The 7,045-nt window shown below is 56.1% G+C and overlaps 1 long non-coding RNA gene across 1 annotated transcript in view; it reads left to right on the forward strand.

Annotated features, from left to right (window-relative positions):
* Positions 1-7,045, forward strand: part of LOC123836955 (uncharacterized) — a 115,273-nt gene that overhangs the window by 102,137 nt on the left and 6,091 nt on the right. The gene's annotated exons all lie outside the window — the stretch shown is intronic.

The following is a 7,045-nucleotide window of genomic DNA, read 5'->3' on the forward strand; positions in this document are numbered from 1 at the left end:
CATGCCATTCTAGTTAGATGAGAATGGACATGGCCTCGTGAAAGCATTGACATCCAGTGGTGAGCCATTTAGTAAACTGTAAACTGTGATTTTTTTTTTCTTTGCATAACGTTTTATTCTCTCTGGAACTGATGATGGTCCTTTCGGTTGTTCACTTAATTTTCTATGTACTTAGAAGGAATTCAGTGGCTTCTCACTTTATGACAACTGACATCTATTGAGCACTTCCTATGTGCCGGGCACCCTTTAAGTACTTTCCGTGTGTGAACTCACTCAGTCCTTACGAAAGCTCTCAGAGCTGTACACTCTATGATCTCGTGTTACAGATGAAGAAATTGAGGTACAGAGAAGTTAAGTGACTCTCCCACGATCCCAGAGCAAGGAAGTGGCAGAGCCAGGATTTGAACCCAGGCTCTTCCCACTGCAGGGTCTGTGCCCACCTGGCCCCTCCTGGCCCCTGGGAGCCCATCTGTGCGCCGATCTCCTCCAGGCCCTTCCTTGTGCTCCTGCTGATTTCTGTCCCTATGGCCAGACTGTAAGCTGGGTGAGGGCAGGCCCCGTGTCCTGCTCCTCTGCAACGCTAGAAGCAGGGCTTACCCAGCAGATCCTCCTGTGCTGGGCGGGGCGGTCCTGCCTTCAGCTGCCTACTTGTCCGCGTGTTTGTCCACCACGGGCCTTACAGGTGGGAGGTGGGGCAGGGAGCAGAGCTGGTGTGCTTACAGCTGGGCCTACAGAGGCTCGGAAAGGCCAAACAAGTGCCTCAAGGCCTCGCTGTCGGGGTACTCGGGTCTGAACCCCCTCCTCTGGCTGCAAGCCCAGGGCTGTTCCTAACAGGCTAGGCTGCCTCCTACAGACACAGACACATGCACACCACACACGTCACACGTACAAATAGCCAAACATATAGATACGTTATTCACGTATGCTAATTAGGAACCCGCATTTCCACAGTGCGTGTAATAGACACAGACAGACAGACGTGCTTGCGTTTCGTACATCCATCCGCACACACAGGCACACACACGTCCACACGGGATCCGCAGGCATGCCGGTTATATATATATGCATTACAGCCACAAACGTGTCAACACGGAAACACATTATATACACACGTGTTTTATTTACAGACACAAACCCAGCACGTTATATATTCACACACACATGGACTCACATAGCCTACACACATACGGCGCATAAACACACACATGTGGAAATATATGTATACACACATAAACAAACGACCCGCATTTGCATAACACACTAACGCATAGTCACACAGATATGTGCCATACTTTTCACACATTAAAACACACAGGCATCTGCACAAAACACATACAAATAAACACACACAATATACACAGGCAAACATACGAGCACGTGGGTACATCCACAGATGTGAAAACATGCACAAACACAGCCATACTTACACGCGCGTGCACACAAATACGCGTGCACGCGAGCGTACGTACTGGCGTGTGCCCGCCTGGCCTGGGAGAAGGCCCATGCGTCCGGGTCCCGCAGCTGTCGGCTGACTTGGGGGGAGTGTGTTTCCCGACCTCCCGCTTGGGGTGCGTCAGAGCGTACCTCCCTCGGGCAGGGCTGGGCAGTGCCAGCCTTGTTGCATCGGAGGGGGGCGCGAGGGGGGTATGCAAGCCCTAGCCCATGGAGGGTTGAGGGTCCCCCAGACCTCCTGCCTTGCTCTGGAGCCCCACTTAGGGTTAGCACTGGGAGCCCATCTGTGCGCCGATCTCCTCCAGGCCCTTCCTTGTGCTCCTGCTGATTTCTGTCCCTATGGCCAGACTGTAAGCTGGGTGAGGGCAGGCCCCGTGTCCTGCTCCTCTGCAACGCCGAACTCCCAGGGAAGGCCCAAGAAGTTGCAAGTTTACACTCTGACCAATGAGAAAATGGAGGCTTGCCCGGGAGGGTTGAATTTCGTGAAAGCCAGTTTAAGGAGAGAGGGGATTTGAACTTGAGTCTGTGAGAACCTAGAGCCACCACACTACCCCAATCCACACCTGGGAGTCTAGGCTTTCTACACCTGCGGCTATGCGCACAGTAGGGTGCTGAGTTGGTGCACATGGATCTGAAGGGTAGCAGCACTCTAGGTCCTGGGTCTGGCAAGTGGTTGGCGGGCTACAGGGAACCAGTCCCAGAATTCTGAGGCACTGTAGACCTCCTGTGTGTTTGGAGACCTTGCCCACATCACCCCCAGCCCAGAGGTCCGGCCCAGGGAGGCCCGCTTACCCAGAGGGCCCCGAGGCTTGGTCCCTTCTTCCGTCCCTTGGCTTCCTTCCCTGACCTGGTCTCCCCGCCACCACGAGCACTCCCAGACACATTCCTCTCCCTCAGACATTCATTTCAAGGGCTCGGCAATTTCTTTGCTGGATTTGATTTGCCGCTCAGGCATTTCCTCGAGTGGCCCCTCAGTGTTTGCCCTTGTCCAGATGGCATCCAGATGCAAACATCCCTCCTTTCCCCCCAGCTCTGGCTCCTCAGCTGGGGGAAATTAATCCTCAGCCCACCTCACACCCCCCTCCCGGCATCACTAGCTTTGTTTCTTGGGCCTGAGGTCAGGGCTCGGGCTAACACCTCTGCCTCCTTCTCTCTCCAAAGCCAGGGCCTCTGGCTGACCTGTTATCGGCCTCTCTCTCGGCCTTTGTTCAATTTAACAGGTAATTGCTCTGTGAGCCAAAGCAAATGTCAGCATGATAATGAGGGTGATATGATGCAGTTGCAGCCCAGGCCAGAAGGGGGGAAGGGGGGGGGGTGATTGTGTTCAGGGAGCAGGTGACAAGTGCCCTGGAGCTCCATTGGGGGTCCTGAGAGATGACTGAATCCAGTGAGGACACTGAGGCACAGAGAGGGGAACAGGTAACAGTTGTGCTCACAGTTATGGGCCAATGTCTGTGGGCAACAATACAGAGACCAGCCCACGTAGTCCTGTGAGCAAGCAGGGTGTGATTATTTTCATTTTACAGATCCGGAAACTGGGGCCCAGGATGGAGAGAAAAACTAACCAGAACAACCACCTATGGAATAATTTCATTCGCCAGGCACTAACAGACGGACAGGCTACCTTATCTCTGGGAAACTTTGAGAGCTGGATATAATTGTCCCCATTGTATAGATGGGGTAACTGAGGCTCGGAGAGGCTTAGTAACTCACACAAGACCATGTGGCTACTTAAGTGGCAGAACAGGGCTCTACAGCAGGCTTCCAAAGCCCATGGGGCCTCCTGTGTGGCCCAGCTGGGTCGGCAGCAGGGCAAGTCCTCAGGCATGATCTCTAGAGCCCTGTCCCAGCACGGTGACAGCCAGCCTGGTGGGAAAACTCTCCAGGAGCCTGGGGGACGGTCCTGGGTAAGAATTCCTGTGCCTGGGGAAGCCTGACGGTTCCTCAGAGGCCAGGCGCCAGGCCTCCCATCTCTGTGTCCAGTGCTGGACTCTCGACCCGGTGATAGGGCCCGCAGAGGCCAATCCCCAGAGGGATAGCTCTCCACTGGCCCAGGAGCGGAGGGCAAGGCCCTGCTGATCTCTGCTCAGACCCTCTGCTTCCCCTTCAAAGTTCATATTTACACACCTTCTGTCCGCCCTGCCGTTGTGATGCTGCCGCGGACGTCAAAGTGGCCAGGAGGGCTTCCCTGGTCCTGGGCTCCCGAAATCCTTTTTGGGGCTCTAAGTGGGCCCACTGGCCTCCAGCCAGCCAGGATGATGGGGCAGTCATGTTGTGCCCAGATGGACTTTACTCTTTTTCCATTGTACATAGTCAAGCTTCCTTGACAGAAAATGGGGCATTTGGCTCAGGCTCAAGGCTACGGCACAAGCATTTCCTAGAACCCCTGGGCATCGGACCCCAGAGGTGTGAGGAGCAGGGGGCAGGGGGGGCAGGCTGTCGCCCAGCTGAGCCTCAGGCAGCTGTGGCGATGCCCATGAGTAGGACCTGCCTGGTAGTACCAGGTGGTCCTGAGGTGTGTGGACTGAGTCAGGTGGGCACAGCGGTCCCTCTGGTCTCCCCAGCCCCAGCAAACACCAGAGCTGGACACACAGGGTAAGTTAGGGACAGGGCTGGAACTTCTCACCTGCCTGCCTCTTCCAACACCTCCTCCAGGTGGCTTCCCAGCTTGCTGAGTTCTGAGTACCCCCATTGGCTAGACTCTCTGCTCTTCCCACTCCCTCCCTCCGCACTACCAGTTATTATTCCTTCTGGACTGGAAGTGAACTTGGCTTTGCAGCAGAAGGTTGGGCAACCCGAGGAACCCAGGCTCTCTGAGCTGGGCTCTTCCCCCAGAGGAGGGTCAGAGGCGCTGTTTTCACCTGGGAGCTGGGCTGACCTGGAAGCTCAGAGCGCTTCAGGGAAGACCCCCTGCAGTTACTAGTCCGGACAGGCTGGCCAGACCCGTGCCCTTGGGGTCCTCAGGTGGGTGCTTCCTGCTGGACATGTGTGGGTAAATGTCTGAGAGTCACAATGATGGCCAGGGAGAAAGGGCACCGTCAGCAGCTGCACGTTGGTGGCCAGGTAGCCTGGGAAGGGACACCGTGGCCGGAATGCCAGGTCTTGCAGGTTAATGTTTGACTTGGAGCCAGGTGCTTTTCCACGGGGTATTTTTATCCTCTGTGCCTGGCAGTGGGCAGCCGGGCACCCTCCTCTGTGGGCAAAGGAGGGGGGGCCAGGTGGGGCCGCGCTTTCTACCTCAGCTGCGTGCCTGGTCCCACAGAGCCCAGCCCGGCCCCTGGCTCCTCTTCCTGGAAGGACAAGTAGAGGTAAGGGGAAGACCAAGAGAGCTTCCGGGAGTCCACAGCTTTTCAGGAAAGAGTGACCCTCCTTGGTAACGAATCACTCTCAGATCTCGGACAAACACAAGTTAGAGATTTCGCCCTTCTGGAGACACCTTGGTCTTATTCAGATGGTGGGAGTAAGTCAAAGCTGATGGGCCCCACCGCCCAGGACTATCAGATGGGGAACATAGCCCTGCCCCCAGGGAACCCCCAGTCTAAGGAATGGAGGCTGTGTCTTAGGACAGAGCTTTGTTCCTTTAGATCCAGGAACCTAAACCTGAATTAAAGACACCCACTGGGTCACAGAGCACTGGGCTTCCCAAGCCCTCACCATCTCTTGGTCTCCCTCCTTGGCAGTGGGGAGTCTGACCCGAGCTGGCTTTAGAAGGCTGTCTACAGCCCAGTGGCCAGAGTCCTTCTCACCCCTGTCGGGAGGTGTGGGAGAGGGAGGCCCTCGAATGTGCTCAAGCTAGAGCCAGCTGCTGCCACAGTACCCTCTGAGCAAAGCCAGCTTCTTTCCTGTCCCTGCTGAGAGCTCCAGATGGGCTTTCAATTTATGCTTGAGTCGGTGGGAAGTGGGTCCCCTGCAGACCTGCCCACCAGCCGGCTCCCCAGCTCACCAAAGGCCACCCTGCCCCGCTGCTCAGCAGCACGGGTCTGAAGCAAGCCAGGCAGGCCAGGCAGGCCAGGCAGGCCAGCCCCCAGCCCCGGCTGTTTCTCAGGACTCCCTGAGGGGCTTGCCCGGGAAGGAGTAAGACTGCAGGAAGCCACTTATCTCTGGCTGGCCCCATGAAGGGCTTCCTGAATGAGCAAATGAAGGTCCTCAGATCAAGGTGGGATAGGGGGCCTGCTGGAAGAACAGAGATCTCCAGGGGGGGCGGGGTCCCAGTTCTCTCACTGTCCCCGCATGATTGCCTTGAAGTGGGGTGTAAGAGCAGGGCTGGGACAGAGATTCTCAGCCCCGTATAGGGAGAAGGGCCCATTCGTTGGTCAGCAGCAGGGCCTCAAGGCTGTCTCCAGCTGTGATGATCGCTCTTTCCACTCCCAGCTGAGCTTCCTGTAGGTCTTCGCTGTCCACTGCACCCTAAATCCCCAGCCAGCTCAGACTTGGCCACCTCTCTGTAACCCGGTTTATGCCAGGCACTGGGCTAGGGCCATTTCACCCACAGGCCTCCCTCACTACAGCCTGGGTGGTAAATCTCTTTATCTCCATTTTACAGATGAGGAAACTGAATAGAAGCATCATTAAACAATTAGCCCAAGGTCACATGGCCAGCCAGTCAGTGGCATAGCTAGGATTTAAACCTCAGTCTGTCTGACTCCAAATCCAGCTAATTGAGAGATCATATCAGCCATGTATCCTGTGTATTTTAAATCCCAGATTTCTTATCGGCTCTCTCTGCCAGAGCCCTTCCCCAGAGGGTTGAATATCACTGGCTCCTACCACCCACTATCTCATATTTCCTGCACCAGGAAGTCCTTCCTGGAGTCTAACCTGGGTGCCTCCTGCTGTCTCTTACCCTGAAATCAGGGAAAGTGGAACAAAGATGGCCCCTGCCCCATGCCCTGTCTTTGAAGACTGTGTTCCACGGGACTGTGGCATTTCTCTGGGGCTCCGAAGTGTGGGTTGCTTCTGGGGGCAGAAGCAGGAGTCCCAGACACTGGGGAGGAAGGAGGAGGGATTCTCTCGGGCCACCTCCCAGAGGAGACTTGGACGGTGCCTGCAGACCCTTCCATTTCCTACTGAGTGTGGGACAGGTGAAGAGTGAGCTGGGATGAAGGCAGGGACTGCGAGCCCCTCGGGGGGCAGGCGGGGGGTGGGGTCTGTGGCTTCTGATGCTGATGAATTCTTTGGGGGAATTTGAGGCTCTGCCTCTGGCAGCACCAAGAAGTCCCGGGATCCGGAAATCCCCAAGTGGCCCTTGCACCCCTGCGGAGGATGAAATTGAGGGGAAAGGACACAGGCTTGCACCCATTCCCTGAAATGGAGGCATTCAGTTCCTCATCGGGGTGAGAAGGGAGGGGGAATTCCAAAGACCCCGCTCCAGGGCTCTGGCACCAGACCCAGATCTTCCATTTCTTAGAAGCTTTCTGGGAGAGCCCTCCTGACTTCTGGTCTTTTCTGACTGAGTTTGGCAGGTGGGCCAGAGTGTGACCACGATGGGAGATGCCGTAGACGGCACGCAGTTCAGCTTCTATGGCTCCCCTGCCTGGGAGATTGGGATGGAGAAAGCCCCTTGCCCCTGAGCCCACCTGAACTGCCTTTCTCA

This window comes from Mirounga angustirostris, unplaced genomic scaffold (assembly GCF_029215605.1).
Source record: "Mirounga angustirostris isolate CCGP_5_RB_7025 unplaced genomic scaffold, mMirAng1.0.hap1 SCAF_8, whole genome shotgun sequence".
NCBI lineage: Eukaryota > Metazoa > Chordata > Mammalia > Carnivora > Phocidae > Mirounga > Mirounga angustirostris.